This window comes from Protopterus annectens, chromosome 4.part1 (assembly GCF_019279795.1).
Source record: "Protopterus annectens isolate FY-2018-M chromosome 4.part1, PAN1.0, whole genome shotgun sequence".
In the NCBI taxonomy this organism is placed as follows: Eukaryota; Metazoa; Chordata; order Ceratodontiformes; family Protopteridae; genus Protopterus; species Protopterus annectens.
In genome coordinates, this window is record NC_056734.1 from 337,961,175 (window position 1) to 337,984,472 (window position 23,298).

Below are 23,298 nucleotides of genomic sequence, written 5' to 3' on the forward strand. Positions count from 1 at the left end.
CCTTTTTAACTAGTTGGGAGGTGAATTTATGCCTAATATAGATAGAAACATGACCGCCTTTGGTTTTCACATGTTCATTTTGTGGTCTGAAGGTGTGGAAGGCATTGTAGCCTTACAAGGCTGGGGTACTCTCTGAGGCCTCAAACCAGGTTTCTGTGACTGCACAGTCATCTACATCCTCCAGTGATAGGAGTGTCTCCAGGGTGTGCAGTTTTTGGTTTAAGCTCCTAGGGTTTAGCAGCATAACCCATATTTTGTTATGATTTGCAAATTTCACTTCTGCGATTTTGTTTTTGAGACCTTACCTAAAAAAGGCACTATGGGAGAGGCAAGAGCCTTTGTCTGCAGCTGAAAGCCTAGTGATACCAGGTGCAAACCATCTCTGGCAAAGCAAAGGGGTTTGTCAACCATGTCATCCCAGGCAGACCGAAAATGGATAACCTTGAAGTGACACTAAAAACTAAGCAAATTATTGAAATTGATCATTTTTTGTTTATACTGTGGCATCATTCTAGGTGAGGCTAATATGCTGCTCAAGGATAAGGGATATACCTGCCTGGGACACATACTTAGAGAGCTCAATCATGTCTCTCTTCATCTAGTCCAGTGAAGTATATCTCAGTTTGTTCACTCCACCATAAGCAAAGACAGACTCATAATGGTAGTTGTTGCAAAGAGACCTCAGTGCATGGGTGATGTGATGAATCCTGGCACTGGACAGGCAGCTGACTATGACTTTCTCCTTATCCAACCTGATGAGTGGGACATCTGTGTGTCTCACTATGGAGTCTCCAATGACAAGAAAATTTGGTTTATGAGTGTTATGCATTAAGAGCTTGATAGGCGAAACATTGGCGTTGCTATGTGTCTTGGATGCTGTGGGAACTGTATTAGTTGTAGCAGTCTTGTGTTTTGGAGGTCTCTGGTATTTCTTTAAGTTTTTTTTAAGAGAACCTCTGCATATGTTGATTTATGTGTTGGATGCATACTATATGTATGAGTAGTGGTACTATGTGCATGGGTGGTGGAGGGTAAGTTGACAACCTCTACAGTGTTACTTTTTTGAGTGCTAGATAGCAGGGATTCAAGATTCTTGGTGTAGATACATCTCTTGCACTCTGTACTAGAGTGAGTTATTAATAGAGGGTTATCAGTGTACATGAGGCAGTTGCTGCACTGCTTCAGGGGACCCAAGTCAACAAGGCTGGCAGGAGAAACAGGGGAAGTCCAACTGTCCATAATGCTAGGTTTAAAAAACTGTTATCACATCAGGGGTGCTTTCAGGACTGATATAGAAGGAGCTCTGTAGATGGCTATTTCTGACTTGAGTTTCAGCTTGTGGTTTAATAGGTCACATCTCACTAGCAATACTTCTTAGACTGGAAATGTGCTAAAGACTATACTAATTTACTACAGCTGTATCTAAATTATATGTCTGGCTATGACGCACAATTGTGCAGCAATGTGCAGTGCTGCATGACATGCAAACAAGCTGAAACCTGCTCAAATGGGGGGCTTAAATACCAGAAGCTAAAAAGTTAAAAAAAAACTTTTAAAAAAGTTCAAAAGAACCAATAAGGATGCTTACTCCAAGCCCTAGACCAATCAGCCTTCACCAGACAGATTCCAGTCAGCACACTTCTCTCACAAGGGTGCAGAATAGCCCCTTCTATTCAAAGATGGCTTGAAAAATGTGCTCAGAGTACAACAGCTACTGCAAACAGACCCAGATGCACCAAACCTGTATCTGGACTAGGCTACAGCTGCTAGCTACATTGATTTAGACAGGAAACACTAAAATGATTTAAACAGCAGAACAACGGCAGTGAGACACTAAAAATGTTTTTAACAGCAGGAAAATGGCAAGGATACACTAAAGAATGTTTAAAACAGCAAATAAATCAGTTATGTGAAACACTGCTTGGCAGGAAAACAGAACAAACAGGATTGATGCTTAGCAAACAATGGAAAGTACCAACAGTTACTTTGCAATCAGTGAAAACAGCAAAAAAGCTTTGTGAACAGTGAAAGCAGCACAAAATATGATCTAACAGGTAAAGCAGGGCAGACAAATTCAGTACAAACAGTGCAGTTTAATTTACAGTATTAAAATACAGTAATAACTAAGCAGAACACAATAAAATGTCCAGTAAAAAGTATAATCAAGCAAAAAAAAAGGGCAATTATGTTTCTTGGGAAGCTTAGAATCCTCTAGTTGTCTGGAATCTCAGCTCAGAGTTGTAGCTCTCTATCTAACTAGATGTATTGTAAAAACATATCTAAACTGGAAAAAAAGTTACTAATAGCAGTGATCAGTTAATTCCTAAATTCAAATGCAAAAACAAAAATACTACTCTGGCTGTTGTGCATGCGTCATTGCTTTCTGTAACTTACATAATAGCACAAACTTTTTGTTATTGTTTATGTATGGCCAAAAAGGGGGCGAAAATAAACAATCATAACTATAAAATCAGTCTATCAAAATTACAAGTCCTCAGTACATCTATAATATATAATTGCTGCTTGCAATCTGATTTGAAGAAATGCCCACTGATATTTCAACCTGTCACTAACTGATACAGAAAAGAGAGAAAAGACTATCCCCCGGATTTACTAATCTTCCATGTAAGACTAGATTAGTCTTAGACAGAAGCGCCAGTGTAAGAGTATGATGGCAGTGTGCCATGCATATTAGTGAGGGTGCGCTGCCTCAACTCTAAAGCTTACATGGAGCGTGGACAAGTGTAGGAGGCCCATGCAATGAAGAAATGCCACAATTTCCAGTTACATGAGCGAGTCTGCTCACATGTGTCAATTTCCAGTTACATGAGCGAGTCTGCTCACATGTGTACAATGTAACACTACACTCCCCCATATGTTAAACAACTTACAAAATTCAAAATAAAAATATATATTTTTTTCTTCCAATATAGCTGCCCGTAGTTGCGTGGGTTTGCACGGGTTTTCCCATTGCTTAGCTACAGTTAGCAGCTTAGACACCAGAAGAGGATAATAAGACAAATATAGGTAAATTAAGCAACATAGCAATAGCATAGTGGTTAGAACCTTTGCACAAAGAGGAGGCATTCCCAGTTTAAGTCCCACTACTGCACGTTCCATTTTCTGTGGGAAATCTGTATACAAAAATATTTCCTGACATTTTTTATGTATAAGTTTTTTAAAAAGCATTGAAATGTTAACTGTAGTAGCGAATGAATTATATACATATGAAGGTGAAATGGTTATGCATTCTAAGGCATGAGTACCCTATTTTAAGCAATATAAAGCACTGCTAAGCACATTTTACCATTATTGAGCATATTTAAATACAATTGCATGTAGCTGAGCACCGTGCTAACCAGTGCAACTGCAACGTATTTGCGCATAGCTGTGCACCGCGCTAACCAGCACAATGTCGGGCAACATCGGACAAAGTCGGGTAAAGTTGAGCAAAGTCGGGTAAACACACTCACACCTGCTTTACTGTTCCTTAACCAGTCAGGTCTGCCCAGCAGGAAAATAAAAAGCAGAGACAGGGTTCAAACTCAGGATACTGTGCACTATAGTCACAGTACTTAACCACTAAGCCATGACAGCACTTCACAAGCATGCACTTTCAACAGACACATATCTATCAAAGGAATTTTAAACATTGCCAGCATCAGCTAAGCAGACGTGCCTACAGCTGAGTTTTTCCAAAACTGGCCAATCACAAATAAGTGAGGGAAATGAGACATATTTAAGCTCCACAGGTGGGAATACTTGCTATAACTGGTTGTAGCTTCCTTCTGCAGTCAGCATGGCTGGTGTTGGTGAAGGCAATCGATTTAGAGCGCAATGCTGTGGCATCCAGGAGTCCAAAATTATGGTTTGGTTCCTCATCCACAAACATGAGGAAAGACTCCTGCGGGGCCAGTACCAGGGTACCCAATATAAAACGGAGGCCTGGAACAGTCTTGCCCATGATCTCACCAGTGCCACTGGTGTTCCTCGGACTGGTGAGAAGGTCAGGCACCATTATTCTGACCTGAAGCGATGTAGGGAGGATGAACTGGACCAGTGGATCCAGGAATCCCGTACAATGCCTAATGCCCCAGTACTGAGTAAGTAGCCATTGTATTAAGTAGTTAAGAATTGCTATGCTTGTCTATACTATGGATAGGTATGTCTCAATATCACTGCATTTACTTCACAGCTGCAGGTGACCGGGCTATGAACCTGCAAGCCCATGAAGATAGGCTGCAAAGGCTGCATCATCAGGCAGGTTAGTAATTATTCTGCATGTACTGTTATATAAAATAAATGAGAGAGCCTTCAAAAAGTCTTTTAACCCAATAAATAAAGGTGTAATAATCCTTTAATAAATGTATGATTAATGGAGTGCGTCTGTGTCATTTTCTTTGATATGTTGTTGTACTGTTGCATTCTACAAATAGTAGTGATGTATTAAGCAGTGTCAACCCACACTTGGATAGGCCCATATAACATGGATGAAGGGATTGCCAGTAGCTTGTATGCATATGTACAGCCCTCAACTGTTGGTTCATGACCAGCATGTACAGGTTAATCCGGCACATGAGTAGCTTAGTATTGTGTTCCTAAGAAATGTCAGTGTGCTGCCAGAAATGTAGGGAGCTGTTAACATATAATTGATACTTTCACCTGAACATATCTAGATAATTATATGAAAGTAGATCTGTTGGTGCACCATCTTAGCAGTAGTGTGTGTGAGCAACTCTCAAAATATGTTGCAGTAACATCTGCATCTTGGACAGTTTGTATGTAAGATACAGCTCATGTATATAATGATCTAGCAAAATCCAATTGCACAATATAAGGACATTGGGTAGTGTAATAATACATGTAAGGGACATATAACTGCAGTTAATAGGAATGTAGTGAAAACTAGAATAATACATAAGTTGTTAATTGAGCTATCTTTTCCCACCCTACTGTACTTGCATAAAAAGTGCAATTTCACACCTCAATCAGTATGTCTAATCTCAAAACATTTGTTGGGACATATGTCCTATTGGTTTATAAATATTTGCATTTATTTCTATGCATGTGCCCTGTTAATATACCACAATATTGGTGGCCTGTTCCCATCAATTCAACCTGCATGCTGTTGTAATGTCCACTATTGTTCTGTATATGCATGTGTTATGCTTGCTTTTCAACTGTTGAGAATCTGGTGTATTGGTTTAATGGGAATACTTCTGCATGCTGTTATAACTAATTGGGAATGCTGTTGACTGTTACTAACCCAAATCTTTATTAAACTCTACAAAACATAGTTCGTATGGGAAGGCCGGTCCCAGCGGACCCACCTGTCCCACCTCAGCTGGCCATGGCATCTGGCACCAGCAGATCTTTTGTCCAGCCTGGGAACTCCTCCTCTGTTTGCCCTGTGCCACCTTCAGGTGGAAGCGCTGCAGGGGATGGGGCTCGGCGCCCCCGCGCAAGCATGGGCGGAGGGGCACCTATCACCCTTCGAATGGTCCAGGCTGTGTTGCGTAGAGAGATTGAACGTTCTGTTGCAGAACCTCTATGCCAGTTTGAGGCCTGAGTGGCGCAACTCCCAGGTCAGCCTGCCCCTCCTACACAGCCCCCAGCACAGCCACCCTCTGGGCCATGAAGATGCAGTGGTGACTGCTCATGAGTGGGGACCTCAGTCCCACTGTTTCCATCTGGGGGCTCATGGGCTTGCAATTTCCAAACATCCCTCCCTGTCAAAGTTGTTCACCCACCACATGTGTCATATACCACCCCTGTATGCATCTTGTTTGTCTTGTCTGTTTACCTCCCCAAACTACCTCCGCAAATATACCTACTTCCCCTACCCCATATTCCACTCTCACCTGAAAAAAAAGGGCAATCTGCTCCCAAAAAAAATTACGCCCCATACATAGCTGTCCATTTTGAACACATGTCCACTGGACACATGAAATGTTATTTAATTGGCATTACAACATACTTTGTTGTCCTCATCCCTCTCTCAGGGGTTGAAGTGTTCATATCTAACTCCAAATTTATTGCATATGCACAGCTGTTGCTGTTGAAGAAATAGGCAGCTATGGACCTTCCCTTCACCCGTCCTGCAACTCCCGAGCTATTTTCCATACTGTCTTTCCCTCTTTGTGCCCCTTTTTCACCACTTTCCTATCTCCCCATTTTTCTTTTCTTTCAAAGAAATCAGTGCGGGGTGAGCGGGAGTAAGCACTATTAAGCAGTAGTGAGCAGGTTTGCACAGGTTTGCACTTGTTTGTGCTTGGCTAAGCAATGCTAAGCATTGCGCAAACCCACACAAACCCACTTACAACTGCTTAAATGTACCTTAGTCACTCTGTATGTGAGGGCCCTTGTTCTGCTCGGGAACAAAATAAAACACATCTGTAAGCCTTGAACCCTGGACCTTACACACACTACACAACATGAAATACCACTAAGCCATGGTAGCTATACCTCAAGTTGGTGCTTAAATAATTATAGCATGCATCAGAATGAGTGAATGTAAAGGAAAACTAGGAATACCATACCACACAATTTGTTCTGTGGATGTTGACCAACAATTGTTGTGGGATTACATTACATGACTCTGATAAGAGAAGCAGCCATTTTAGCAGGAAATAATGGTACACCATCACTTTACAACCCTACACAGTATCACAGCAGGACAAACACTGGCATATCTGTTTAGGGCAGAACCCATACCTTTCAGCTGTGCCTAATTTTCAGGGATGTCCCTGATTTTGACACAAATTTTAGCTCTGTCCCTCTGAATCCCTCGTAAAACTACTGACTTTGCAAAGAAAGGTGGTGAATTACACTTAATGAATAATGACAATAATTAAGAGTTAGACACTTCTTTTCCTTCAGAAAAGGTGTATTAATTCATATGCTCTAATTCTCTCAATGTTTCAACTTAATGGCACTAATATTTTAAAGGTGTCCCTTATTGTCCCTGACTTTTTCTTGACTTTTCCCTGATTCTGTTCAAATATGTACCTAATTGGTTGAGTGGACTGGCAGAAGCAGAAGCACCGAGGCATATTAGCCTTTCTGCTGTTACACACTATGCAAATAGCTTTGGAAGGAGTTTCAGAAGCATACCCTTATGTAGGAATACAACACTGAAATGCAAATGGATGTAGCCATGTACTGGTAGCAACCAACTGTAAGAATGCCATTGCTCTATTGCTGAAAAGACCTGTGTGATGCACAGACAAAAAAAAATAACAGGCTATTCTCTGGCTATCATGTGGATAGGTCCACAGTTAGGAGTTACACAGACAGACTACATGCCTTGATAAACTAACATGTACACAGCAACCCTGTAAGTCCAGCAAGATAAAATCCACACAATACTACTTATGCTCTCTGTACTTCTGCAACCCTACCCAAATGTAGACTATACCTGTGTGTGCAGGGTCTACCAAGGATGTAGGTAAGCATACTCACTGCACTGAAATGTGTCCAGTTTTTCTGAGCAGCTTGTGCTAATATCAACACTAAAAAAGCACAAACTGTTTAGAACTGAGTAAATGAATATTCACAGTATAGCAGTTCACAAACAATTCTTGTGCCAAAGGAATACATCACTATAACTGGCATGTAATAGATGTTATTGAAGAATAGTCTACATAATGTGAACCATTCATATGTGGCAGCAGTACTTCTTTATGCACAGATGTTGTGATTAACTATTGCTATGGACAATACTGTGTGTACCTGTGAGCAGTGGGACATACCTGTGAAATGTGTAGCTCAGCATTAAATGTCAAAGATCTGATCCATGCTATCCGTGTTCTGTACAGTAGTGTGGCCAATGACTGATGGGGGGATTAGTGCTGACATTATATAAACATGGTTGTGACAGAACAACACATGCATGATAGCCATATTAAAGTGTAGCTTAGCATTGGCAACTGCTGTAGCAGTCTAGTATGCTTATCTAGCATATGTTGCCATATATACCCCCTAATATTAGCGTGTGTTCATATGTGACACCTGTTTGTGTTGCAGCAAGCCCCATCAGTTCAGCTGTGAGGTCCAGTGTGGACCATGTGTGTGTATGGCACATAAATACGGAGAAATATATATGTGTCATATATATTCACATCTGTATATGTGCATAGAGCAGGGGACATATTGCAACTGTTTGCAAAGGGGGGAGATATATATGTTGGTGAAGGTTAGTATTCGCATATCTGTATGTAGGTTTTAGTTTGTGACAAACAAGACAGCATACAGTGCTGGTATATGACATGTGGTGGTTAAACACTGTGGGTGGTTTGTTCAGTTTGCAATGTTGAAGCCAGTAAGGCCTGCTAAAGCTACCTGGGCTGTGAACACCTTCAATGCATTTATCGCAAGACAGTGCGATTTTATTACATTACTGTACACTTTACATCCTTCGTATAATTGATATTCTCACTATGAAAGGTGAAATGTATAGGTGCCTATAGATATATATATGTATATATATATATGTATATATATATATATATATATATATATATATATATATATATATACACAAATGGATGTATATATATATATATATATATATATATATATATATATATATATATATATATATATATATATATATATATATATATATATATATATATATATATATATATATATATATATATCAATAGATTCTCTGTACTGTTGACTGACTGTGATGGTCAATATGTTTGTGACTACATCAAATATATGTATCTGTGGCATAGCTTAGTGGGAAACTGTTTATGTTATGGTATTATGGGTCCTTGCTTTCATCCTAGCAAAAGCTGTGCATTCTGTTGCTAGGCAGAACAAGTGCTATTGCATACAGTGTAATTAAGTCCCTTGATTTTAACTAGGGTGTGTCATTGGAGGCTAAAGCACTACATCTATGATTATTGATTGGTACCGATGTTGAATGCAAATCCTGTGTGTACTGTAGTAGTAACTGAAGCTCTTGGCCTGTACAGCAAAGTATGGTGTATGTCCACATTGCTTGCATCCACTGTTTTCTGTGGTCCCTGTATTCATCACAGATTACATTTCTTAAGATTAAGGTTGTGTAAGTACTGACATACAGTACTGTATAGTACACTCTGAAAGCTTATCTGGGTTGTCATACCTTTGTGTCCTGTAATTATGTCTGATGTGTGTGTGGGTATGTCTGTAACATGTCCTTTGACATATGTGTACTAATACATATAACTGCGTATCTAGCAACATTCATAGTGTACTACAGCAGTATGTGACCTATATTCCCAATTGTGCACATATTTTGGCCACGGGTTTGGCATTAACAAGTTGTGTGGTATAATAGTGATGCATTTACTGGACCTTACACTGATTGTGATGCATAATATATTTCTTTACACATCATCTTGATGCATATCTGCTGTGGCTAGGTGGTGCACCATGTTGCATACAGTGTGCCAGGTACTCTTGTATAGTCTTATATAGTGATTTTATTTTGTTGCTGTGCAGAACATGGTTCATTAGATAGAGAGTGAGCAAGGCACTTTCAAGCAGTTGTGGGGTGAGCAGGGATAAGTGGCAGTTACAGTGTTTCACTCTCGGTTAGCTTATAGGTTGCTATATATGGCAGTTCAGTGATATCTGTACTGTATAATGTTAAATATGCCATATGACTTGCTCAGACATATTTTTGTATTTATGTCTTCCAGGGATCATGGCCTACCACAGGAACCCGAGTTATAGTAGTGCTGAAGATGATATCATCACTAGCAGTATGATTCAGTACTATCGTCTCATGTTTTCATAACCAGCCAGGACCAGCAGGAGCGTACTTCAATGTGGCAAGATTGTCTACAGGGTCAATGAGGTAGGCCTGGATAACCGCACATATGAGCAGGTACGCCACCACTGCAGTGATCTTTTCAGACATGTCCGTCAGCCTGCTGCTGATGTGTGTAGAGAACAGCAGCTTGCAACAGGGCGTGGTGTTAATATCCATCCCCCCCTCACTAGAGTGGAGGAGCTGCTCATGAGCCTGGTGGCACCTGCCCTACAACAACAGCAGCAGACATACGTCATGATGGAGGTTGTAGCCACCCAGCGAGCACACATGGAGCATGCAGGTAACATGGCATATCTGTAGACTACTGTTATCTATCTTGGTAGATCATGCATATGTGAGATGTGGAGTGTGTCGTTCAAAGATGTGGAGCCTGTTGTTGTGCAATACTGATCATTTGGAATATAATCTGTAGCCCTGTGAATGTAAACTGTTGTTGTACTGCAAGACTGCAAACACACAGTAGCAATGCCATAGCTGTGGCCACTGACAAACTGTCTCATCTCTATGTAGGTACCTCTGGGGTGACATCAAGGCAGCGGACAGATGCTGGTGAGTGTGTTCTACATTTATTATTGTAAATAAAAATTGCATGTCATAGTTAATGTGTAGGCCATGTACACATGTAACATACCTACCCATATTGCATGCTGTGCATGTTTGCTGTAAGAGCACACACATCTCACTAATGTGATTAGCTGCCTCAAACACATGCAGTACCCAGACCATCTCAAACAAATGTGGCTAGACTGTAGTGACCATTGGATAGGCACAGTTGATACTCAACATGCACTTAACATACACATCTATGTCATACATAGAGCATTTTAACATGCTACACATAAAGGATTCCCAAACCCTCTGTAAAGACACACTCCAGTATCCAAAATCTCATCCATACATTGCACATAATATACCTGGGGGGTAGAGGCCTATCCTGGAGCATTTAAACACTCTGCAACACACTACACATTCATGTCAGGGAATGCTCTTATTGGCCTCCTTACAAACTCACGTAACAACTGGTTTTGAAATGGTGAATTTAGCCAAGGTAGTACAGTTCTGGCACAGCATGATTAGTGCTGGTTTGTGAAACATTTGTAGCCTTGAGTGTCCACCTGATGCTTCATGATGATGGCCTATGGTACTATACCCCATCCAGTTATTATAACCACAGTACTACACATAGCTGTCATTGCTACACACCATAATGATGCATGTGTGCTCACATATGCACCTCTAAACAGTATGCATACAAATCACCATTTGCACAACTGGCACATATATGTCTTGTGATGCTATTGAGTGGCTAGGTCATATGATACATATTGGGTATGTGTAGTGTTTAAATATGCAGCTGTGATTTAGTATGCCATGTCATGGATGAGACTGGCATGTCCACAATATGATCTACACTCACCATAAGTACAGTACATTGGGTATGTGGCCGAATGGTATTCCATCAAATATCCATGCACCACTGATGATGTGTGAATACTCATCATACATGTGCTAAAAATGTGTCCACAATTATTTGCTAAAGACACAGAGGCTGTAATCAGCATTGGATACTTATTTGACACACACATACACATCCAGCAATGGTACGTACATCTGTGATTTATGGTGCACAGTACATCACAGGGTTATGGATACCTGCACAGCAATGTTGTGCCCATGTATGCATTGTGTTCCAGGGGGAGGGCCATCACCTAATAACAAAACACATGAATCAAAGCCATGTATACTGTTAGTAACAAGGACTGACTACACTTGCACTGCATGCTGTTGAGCAACACATGTCCTGCATGCTGACATGTGTGATATGACTGTTTTGCTTGTGATACTGTACCCCACCATCACCTGCTATTGTGTATTTTCTGTGATTGCTGGTGTTTTTTGTGTCTGCTTTTGGGAGGAGTGTAGTTTTACGTGTGTGCATATGTGCATGTGTGCATGTGTGCATATGCGCATGTGTGCATGTGCACATGTGTGCATGTGTGCATATGTGCATGTGCACTTGTGTGCATGTGCACACATGTGCATGTGTGCATGTGGTCTGAAGTCATGGTCAAGTCTTAAAATGTGTTTCCTGCTCTTCTCTCACAGGTGGCGAGGTGGGGCTGGTTCAGTACAGCAGGGAACCTGATGTCACTGAAACAGACAGTGATCATGATGATAGGCACTGGCAGGTTTGTCAGGGTCTGTTGTTGGGCCACCAATTGACAGTACACAAGTCTCCACCCCATCCATGCACACAGTCATACTGCCTGTACATCCATCATCACCACTGCCCTTAGCTGAGGGACAGTGTACCATTGGTACTGGCCAGGACAGTGTGGTATCTATGGCATATGTATCAGGACACAGCAGCCATAGCCAGATGTCTGGAATGGTACCACATAGGCAGATGCCCTGGGGTTCTCTTCAGACCAGTGCTGGTCATCATGCCCTTGGCAGACATCCCACCACTCTTTCTACCACACGCATGTTCCAAGCTGTCATGGAGGCACAGACACAAATGGAGTGATACACCAGACAGGGGCTAAGGGCACAGAGGTCTCATTACACCTCTGTAAATGACAGTATCCATGACCTAGCAGGTGCCATATGTAACTACACTGAAGTCATTGATAGACATTGGGGTGAGACATTGGATGTCTTCCACATTGTCATGTACATGTGTCAGGATAGTGCGGGATGGTTGATACGTCGACATGGACGTATGCCAGAAACATCACCAGCTGGAGGTCACCATGGACGTCCAGCAAGTCACAGCTGCTCCCGTAGTGCCAGTATCAGCCCCAGCAATGTTGGTGGGGCTGTCCATAGACCACCCTAGCAGACCACGTGCACGTGGCTCTGGCCACTCCCAGCAGGGACTTGGATCCAGTGGACATTTGTCAACCTCTTCAGATAGTACCCAATCTGGATTAGTACCTGATACTGTCTGTAGCACCACTGCCAGGCACAGGTTTTGTATCCATGGCCAGAGACGGTGATCTGTAAAGCCTGTCAGGTACAGTCTGTAGCTGTCTCACAAATCCCCGTATATGGCAGGCACATGGTGGAACTTTGTGCATGCAGACACACACACATAAACCAGAAACCTAAGGCAAACACATACTCGCACACATGACATCAACATTGGCCCATAACAGTACTCATGGCCCTCACACACACATGTTGATTTTATGGCTCAGTGCAGGCCTCTGGCAAACCAACAACACACCCTGTGCATATGATGAAACCTATGCTACATCCTGTCATCTGTAACATTGATGCAGGAACAGGCTAACATGGTGCTGATGCACAGGGTGACTTTAATAAAGTATAGCAATGGTTGGAAGTGTAGCATGTTGTCAGCAGTAAAGTGTAATGATATCCTTGAAGGTGTAGCTGAGCAGGCATGATGCATTAAAGCTGTAATTAGCAATGTTGTATTGTTTTCACCAGTGTTTATTCCAATTGTGTTTTGTTTTCCCATGTGCCACTTGGTTGATGTGTGTAGCTGTGTCAGCATGCATTATACAGTGGACAGTAAGTGTGGGGTGTGTGCAACACACATTTGCAGGTGTCCATTTGTGAACATGGTGGAGGTGCACTGTCTGCATGTACATGCATATTGGGCACATGGGCTGGGTGACATGCCCTGTGTTGGCCAGTGTTAACACTTCATAGTTTCTATTGGTGGCCAGTATGCATTGAACTACACGTATTTTGGAACTTGAGTACGCATGTGTGTTTATGACATGGGTTGACACTGTGCTGTGGTTGATGCTGTTGCTATCTGTCATTGGTTTGCATTTCTAAGGTTAACACTGTCCCAGCTGAATAATCCTTTAGTAATGCACACTGTTCACCTACAGGGTTGCATGGACCGTGCTATCACAAACACAAGAAATTCTCACTTATACAGTAAAAGTGCATTAGTCTCATGGACCCCTGCCATAAACTAAATATATAATAGAAGGTGTGAAGTTGTACCAAAAAAGAGTTACATACCAAGAAGGGATAACCTCTCTGGTCAGTATCATTGGGAAAATACAAGCCCTCATTAAACATACAAGGCAAGCTTCAAAATACAAAATGGCAAGGATTCCAAAGACAACACTAATGCTTTCTTTAGTGTTGTTTATAATCTACAGGGGAAATCTCAGATCGGGTCACAGTTAATGTAAATGGTCACAAAGCACACTTATCTGACTGACATTACCAATTTCTTGTCAGACAGTTTGAATGCGGATTTCACCACCCTGTCATTACAGAAGGGCTGCATTTCCAGACCTGAAGAATGTAAAACCTGATGATTCATAGACACTCTAGTTAAAACATCTCTTTACCAAAATGCAAACCAAAGTGGCAATGGTACTGGACAGCGGCCCTGGCTGTGTCATACACAAGCTGACATATGAAGTCACCACTCACCTAAACACTATGTCCAGATGCAGCCTCTATACAGGTTACATACTTGTGGAATGATGCATGGTAATGGTTTTCACAGTCCACAAGGGTTGAGCTACAACGTCTTCTTCTTCTTCTCCTTTTGGATGATCCCATTAGGGGTTGCCACAGTAGATCATCTGTTTCCATTTCTTCCTGCCATCTGTATCTTGCACTGTCACACCATCCACCTGCATGTCCTCTCTCACCACAGCCATAAACCTCATCTTAGGCATTCCTCTTTTCCTGTTACCTGGCAGCTTCATCCTTAGCATCTATTTCACAATATACTCTGCATCCCTCCTCAGCACATGTACAAACCAACTTAATCCTGCCTATCTGGCTTGGTCTACTAACCTTCAAACCTGGGCTGACCCTCTAATATACTTATTCCTAATCCTGTCCACCCTCATCACACCCAGTGCAAATGTTAACATAAATTGATTAAGGGTAGAACTACAACAGATCCTGGAAACTCTCACCCTATAAGCCAGACAGATGTTATCTGGAAGGCTATTATGGAACTCATTAACAGAGATATTATGAACCTGCAAACACTGCACCATACCCACTTAGGTTCTCTAAAGGCCAGATCATGGCTCCTACACCTAGTAGACTTCAAGCCAGTTAACAAAACTATAGGTGAGGGAGGGGAGGTCCACACAGCCAAGCTATAGCTCACCAGCAATTCATACTCATCCCACATTCTGGAATTATACATATCCTCAACAGACTGACCATAAACGATTGATAGATGATGGATTGACAACTGATGCACAGATGTAGGACACAGTAACATTTGCAGCCTCCATGTACAATTCTATGCAAGTAACAAGTGGTATTCACCTGCACTCAGTCCTTGGGCCACTCCTGTTTGGCATATAGCTTTCTTAGGTACAAGCAAACACAGTAGGGATATGTCTGCCCATGTTTGATGAAAATGCATACTGTGGGCTATACTTTATTCTCCAGATGACACACACCCTCCAAAAGGGTATCATAGAGACAGATACCTGGTGTCAAACTCATGCTGCAAAGCTATAGGCCAAAGAAAGCATAGTTATCCACTTTTAGAAAACAAAGTATCCCCAGAGTACCACATAGGTAGTAGCCCCCAAAATGTGGAACAGGTACTAATGTATACATAGAGCCATGTGTTTAGTCACCTCTTCTTTGATAATCACATTACCAAAGGATTTCGGAAATCCCTCTGTGGAGCACATAAGCAATAAAGGGTTTGCATGCAGATCCACAGAGGTTGTTGCACACCTATAATGATTAGTCATCTTTGCCAGACTTTGCTTGCTTTGGAACAGGTTTCAAATATACCTCAAGCATAAACCCTCACTCACACTCTTCAGTAGAAACCATGATGAGTGGATGTGAAACAAAAGACGTAGCCCAGGGATCACTGCAGTGGCTTGGCTTGTCACAAGCATACAGAAGTGACCTGAGGTCTGGAAAGTGCCAGCATGCTCTAGCAAAGATAACAGATGCTTTCATGGAGAAAGCAGAGTACCCACCTATGAAATAATTGAGGTCACATGTATGTATATGGCTTTGCCCCACAGCTACCTTACATGTGTAATGCACATACAGTTGTCGTTGTGATATGTCATACACTAGAAAAATCAAAACCCACTCCACATTGACCAATGATGTCACACACTCCACACACCATCAGCAAGTGTGAGATTCAACCTCCTTCCTAACTATATTATGATACTACAGCAGTATGCATTTACACAACGCACTATACACATTACTGGGATTTCACTTTCCCACAGGTATATTTGTAGGATGGTGACATTATCAGACTTGACAAAGATGAGTATACCACTTTTAAGGGGTGTGAGTAGTCTCCAAAAAGGTTGTTTCTCCCCAGGGAGACTCACAGTTGGAAAGTGCAGGATTCAAAACCCAACCTAATTATATTATGATACTACAGCAGTATGTATTTACACGACGAGCTATACACATTAGTGGGATTTCATATTTCCACAGGTATGTTTCATAGTTTCATTGTTTCATAGTATAGTACTAGGCTATCTGCCCTGGGGCATTTGTAAGCCTAGCCATAGTGATGTGGCTTTTGCCACCCCATGAAATGGTACAAAAAATGTACAGAATAAATTTAGAATACTGTGCCTCTGTCTAGTAGTGACACAATGAAGGTTCCCATATATAATAGAATTAGTTTACTGTGCCTTGTCTAGCAGTGACACACATGTGACCCCTGGGGTAAACTTACGATCTCCCATCCACTCATCAAGATTTCTCTTGAAGAGAGTCAGTGAGGGGCTCTGCCTAATACGAACTGGGATCTTGTTCCAAAGCATGGGAAGCCTCTAGGTTATGAATCTATCCCTCCAGCATGTCCTATTCATACTTGTGCCGAGGTTTAAGTCTTTAGCTCTCGTGGTCCTGATGGATTTGGATTTTTTGAGGTGGAGCATGTCCATCAGATCCTGATTCGACATGGCCTTGTACGTCAGGCAGAGATCACCTCTGAGCAGGCGGTATGCTACTGAATAGAGCTGAAGTTTCTTTAGTCTGGCAGAATACGACATATGTTGGAGACCCCTGATCCTCTTGGTGAGGTAGTTTTGTGGTCTCTCCAGCTGTTGCAAATGCCGCATGAGGTACATACCAAATGGGGCATTGTACTCAATCATGGGTCTGATGAGGGAGGAATATAGGGATACAATGACTTCCTTGGATCTGGATGTGAATCCCTTCATGATGAGGTGCGCAAGGTAGAATGTTTTTCTAACCACTTTGGCAATGTGGGTGTCAAATGAGAGGTCGCTGTCGACTTGGGTCCCTAGTTCTCTGATTACTTTTTCCATACTCAGTGGGTTGCTGTCTATGTGATAATTTGTGGGTACTTTGTTTTTCCCAAAGGGGATGACTATACATTTTTTGGCATTTAGTTTAAGGCCGTGACTCCGACACCAGTTGTCTGTTTCTGTGAAGCCTTTTTGTAGGATGTGTGTGTCTGCTGGTGTATCGACTATGGCGCCTAGTTTGCAGCCATCTGCAAACTTTGTCAGCCACAGCCCTCCCATGTTTGCTTTAACATCTGAGAAATAAATGCCGAACAAGAGGGGTCCCAGGACAGATTCCTGTGGGACACCACTTGTGACTGGCTTTGAGTCTGACATTGCTCCAGCAATTTTAACTTTATGGGTTCTGTCCTTTAGCCAGTTTGCAACCCATCTAGTGACATAAGGGTTTACTTTTAAGCTGTTGAGCTTATCTATGATGCCTGAGTGGGGTATTGTGTTGAAGGCCTTAGCCAAGTCCAGGTATGCTGTATGGACTGCTTTGCCCTCATCAATGGCTCTAGTGACTGTTTCGAAAAAGTCAACCAGGTTTAAAAGGCAGGATCTGCCCTTTACAAAGCTGAACTGGGTGGGGTCAAGTGTCTGTAGGTCCCCTATGTCTCTGTTTATGAGGTCCATAATGATTCTTTCCATAGCTTTGCAGACCAGGCTGGTTAAGCTTATGGGGCGGTAGTTTCCAGGGACTGTAGAGGCACCCCCCTTGTGGAGTGAGACCACTGTTGCTGTACGCCAGTGTTCAGCTACATATCCCGAAGTAAGGCTAAGGTTAAATAGCATTTTTATGTGTGGGTTTAGCTCCTCTTGGAGTTCATGTAACACGCAACCCAGGATACCGTCAGGTCCCATTGATGCTGTGTTTTTTTGCTTTGTTCAGGGCGGTTCTCACTTGGACATCTGAGATGACAGTGAGTTTACATTCAGCTGGGATAAGTATTTCTTCTTTTGGGGGTGAAGGAGGGGAGAAATTTGCACTGAACCTGTCAGACAGAATGTTGGCAATATCTGTGGGTTCAGTGTATTTTTTGTTGTTGTGAACCAACTCTGAGCATATCTGAGGGTTTCTGCCCAGGTTTCTAACATAGCTGAAGAAGGCTTTGTGGTTATCTTTAGTGTCCTTAGTGATTTTTCTCTCAAAGTTGGCCTTGGATGTTTTTATGAGAGAACGTAGTTTTCTGCTAATATTGATCAGAGATGTCTTCCCTTCATGGGATTTTGCTCTGACGTGCAGTAGCTTCCTTCTTTTGTTATACAATTTGCTTATGGCTGAGGTCCACCAGACAGGATGCTTACCTTTGGTGGAGAGGGACTTGGATTTGTTTGGGATTGCATGATCCATGCATTCTTGGAGATGTCCATAGAAAGCATCTGTGAAGGATTCGGCATTGTGGGATGTGGTATCCACTGGCACAGTGGGCTTAAAGTATACCATCTCAGTCTTAAGAAGAATGAAGTCTGCTTTTGAGAAGTTTTTCACTGTGGTCTTTTGTGCTGGGGGTGGAGGTGGGATATGTATATCCAGGGTGATTAGTTTGTGGTCAGATCTCACTAATGAGGGGTATATTTCCGGTGTAGAGCATTTTGTCCCCATGTTTGTGATGATCTGGTCTAGTATATTATCTCCCCTAGTGGGAGAGGTGACTAGTTGTTCCAGTGCATTTGAATTTATGAATTCCAGGAACCTTTGGGCTAGGTTATTAGGGCTAGAATAATGTACCCAATCTATGTTTGGGTAGTTGAAGTCTCCCAGTATGATGGTATTCTGTGATACATTCATATCCTCCAATGTCTTCAGGAAGGCTGAGTGGGGTTCTTGAGATTGGGAGGGTGGTCTGTAACATGCTACCAGTTGTATAGCAGTTTTGCCTATGGTTAGTTGCACCTGTATGGTCTCTGATGCTTCATGTGTTGCTACTAACCTGGAGGTGTGGGTGTCCTTGATGAATATGGACACTCCCCCTCCCTTTGTGGTTCGGCCCGGGTTTTGGGGCCAAAAAGCATGATACGAGGTATAGCCTGGTAGCGCTGGGGTGCTCTCAGGAGCCTTGAACCAGGTTTCAGTTACTGCACAGACGTCAATGTTCTCCATGTTGAGGAGTGCATCAAGTGCCTGCATCTTGAGATTTAGACTTCTGGCATTGAGCAGCATGCAAACCCTTAATTTGTAGGATGGTGACATCATCAGACTTGACAAAGATGAGTATACCACTTTTAAGGGGTGTGAGTAGTCTCCAAAAAGGTTGCTCTCTCCCCAGGGAGACACACACACACACACACACACACACACACACACACACACACACACACACACACACACACACACACACACACACACACACACACACAGTTGGCAAGTGCAGGGTTCTTAATCCAAACTAAGTATGCCTTTACACTTTAGCAAGCAATATGGAGTTACAGGGTGCAATACAGACATTACTTGTTGACAGTTTGCCCAAAGGTTTTTTCACATTTGCTAACCTCAGCAGGCTTATCATACTAGGTGTATTGTGAGTGTATTGTATGCATAGGCCATGACCATGTCATATATGGGTTGATGCACCACATGCTGGCACACACAGGGTCAAACCAGTGGCTAAGCTCTGTCAACCCAATACTGGAAAATACAGTCAAGAGGAGTAGGGTCATACAACCACAACACCAACAGCCTCAAATAGACCTACAATATAAGCACCAGCAAAACACACACATAAATACACATTACCATACTCGGAGAATACAAATATTAATCTGAAAAAGAGAGAGTGTCCTCCTAAGCAGTCAAGCAAACAACATGCACCTCCAAGCACACACCAGAAAACACATAATACACCAAAGCAGTGTGCCTCACAACAGGCCCTAATTCAAAACAACATACCCAACACACTAGTAATAGGTGACTCCATAGTCAGGTACACAGATGTTCCACTCACTCGGCTGGACAAGGGGAAGGTTACTGTCAGTTGTCTGTCAGGTGCTATGATCCGCCACATAACACAAGCACTTACATCACTCCAGAACAGGTACATATATGACGTTTTATTTGTACATGTCAGTGTGAATGATCTGAGACATACCTCCCAGGACAACATGACAAGAAATATATAGTAGCTCTATGATCATGTAGCCCAGGCTGGTATGACCCTGACCTTGAGTAGCATCTTACCTTCACCTACATGATACTGTAATATAACAGAAATATGATAAACGTCAACAATTGGCTGAGCTTCTGGTGTCATTCAAAGGGGATCCAGTCTCTCTCTGCCTGTGATGACATGATAGACAAGCCTCGTTGCTTTGCTAGAGATGGTTCACACCTGCCACCCCTATGCTTCTGACTACTGGCCAAGGCTCTTGCTGTCCCCATATTACCTTTTTTAGGCAAGGCTCAAAGTTTCATAGGTTCATAGGTAGGTACTAGGCTATTGGCCCTGGGGCCTATACAAGCCCAGCCGAAAAGGTACCCTGGCTTTTGAAACCCAAAAAATTTATTTTCCTGTGCCACTGTTGAGCAGAGACACAGAAGTGATCCCTGGGGTGAATTTCCAATTTCCCATCCAATCATCAAGATTCTTCTTGAAGAATGCTAATGACGAGCTTTGTTTGATATAGATAGGTAGTTTATTCTGGAGTATGGGAAGTCTCTGGGACAGGAATTTATCCCTCCGGCATGTTCTGTTTATTGTGGGGACAAGGTTTAGGTCCCTAGAGCGTGTAGCTCGGAAGGATAAGGATTTCTTTAAGTGGACCATGTCCAACAGCTCTGGGGTTGACATAGCTTTGTATGTTAGGCAGAGATCACCTCTTAGTAGGCAATATGCGATGGAGTAAGCCTGGAGTTTTTTGAGATGGTCTGTGTAGGGCATGTGTTTGAGGCCGGTAATCCTCTTTGTGAGGTATTTCTGCAGCCTTTCCAGTTGTTGTAGATGTCTTGTGAGGTACATACCAAAAGGGGCATTGTACTCTATAATGGATCTAATGAGTGATGAGTAGAGGGGAACAATGACCTCTTTTTTTCTGCATGAGAAACCTTTTGTGATGAGGTGTGCTGCACAGAAGGATTTCCTGACTACTATAGTGATGTGATTATCAAAGGAGAGACTACTGTCCACCTGTGTCCCAAGGTCTCTTATCACACTTTCAGTGTTAAGTATACTACTGCCTATGTTGTAGTTCATGGGTACAGAGTTTTTACCAAAGGGGATGACAATGCACTTTTTGGCATTGAGATTGAGGCCATGGCTTTCACACCAGGCATCTGTCTCAGTGAGGCCCTTTTGTAGGATGTCCACATCGTTAGTAGTTTCGATTATGGCTCCTAGTTTGCAGTCATCTGCAAACTTCATTAGCCAAAGAACTTCTGTGTTAGCCTGTACTTCAGAGAAGTAGATACCAAACAGGACAGGACCCAGGACTGAACCCTGTAGTACTCCACTTGTCACTGGTCTGAAGTCGGATTTGTAGTCTGCTATTTTCACAGTGTGGGTTCTGTCAGTGAGCCAGTTGGCAACCAGTCTTTTGACATAGGGATTTATACCTAGTTTAGTGAGTTTATCTATAATTCCAGAGTGAGGGATGGTGTCAAAAGCTTTGGCAAGATCTAGATAGGCTGTTTGAACCTCCTTACCCTTGTCTACGGCTTTGGTGACTGCTTCAAAGAAGTCTATCAGGTTTAGGAGACATGATCTGCCTTTTACAAACCTGAAGTGGTTGGGGTCCAGAGTTTGGAGATTACCAATGTCTTTGTTTATAAGCTCCATGATGATACATTCCATGGCCTTGCAGACCAGGCTCATCAGGCTAATGGGGCACTAGTTCTCGGGGTCTGTGGTGGCCCCTCTTGTGTAGTGGGATAACCGTCGCTGTATGCCATTCAGCAGGCACAAGGCCTGAGGTGAGGCTATGATTGAACATGGTACTTAGGTGTGGTGCCAGTTCGTTCTGTAGTTCATGTAGAACGCAGCCTGGGATATTGTCTGGTCCCATGGATGCTGTGTTCCTGGCTTTGGAGAGTGTGGTTTTTACCTGTGCAGCTGTGATTACAGGAACTTTGCATTCTTCCAGTGTAAATATGGGCTCTTTAATGGGCTCTTTAAAGTTAGTACTGAACCTATCTGCCACGATGTAGGCAATATCAGTTGGGTCTGTATATTTAGTGCCATTGTGCTGTAACTCAGAGCAGATCTGAGTGTTGCCATTGAGATTCTTGACATAGCTATAGAATGCTTTATGGTTGTCTGTAGAATCAGTGGTGATTTTGTTTTCATAACTAGCATTACAGGATTTTATCAGGGATCACAGCTTCTTACTGAAGCTGACCAGGGAGCTCCTCCACTCATGTGATTTTACTCTCTTTTGCAACAGTTTCTTCCTTCTGTTGTACAGTTTGTTTATGGCAGGGGACCACCAGATTGGCTTCCTTTTTTGGAGGATAGCGTCTTGGTTCTGTTTGGGATAGCATGATCCATGCACTCATGTAAGTGCTTATCAAGTGCAATTGTGTAGGATTCAGTAGTCGTAACTGTATTGTCCATCTGCATGGGTGTCATGAAATTCACCACTTCTGTCTTAAGAAGCATGAAGTTGGCTTTGGAGAAATTTTTTACCATGGTTTCCTTAATGGGGGGTGGGGGCAGAATGTGGATATCTAGGGTAATTAGCTTATTGTTGGATCAGGCCAATGAGGCGTTGACTTCAGGTGTGGAACCCCGTCACTCAGGACAAACCAAACCCTGTAACCAACACAAATAACCACAAAGTGAGCTAAATGCTACACATTGCCAGAAGTCTCAGCCTCCAAATGCACACACTCGAGGCACTTCTCACTATGGAGAATATTGATACCTGTGCAGTAACAGAAACCTAGTTTAAGGCTCCAGAGAGCACACCAGCACTACCAGAATACTACTCATTCCATGCCTTCCAGCATCAGATCCAGGGTCATAGAACATAGGGTGGGGATGTATCTATATTCATCAAGGATACCTACACCTCTCTCTACATCATCTCTACAGGATATGTACCCATAGAATGTTGCACAGCAACATTCTTCCCACTCCACAGGGGTGGGGCCACAAAGGACCCTTGGCATTCTCACTCTATGAGCCTGACAAGTCTGATCTGCAAGGCAATGGAGCCAATCATAATTGAAGTCAACAATAAAGACATTGGGAACCTTCACACAGTTGA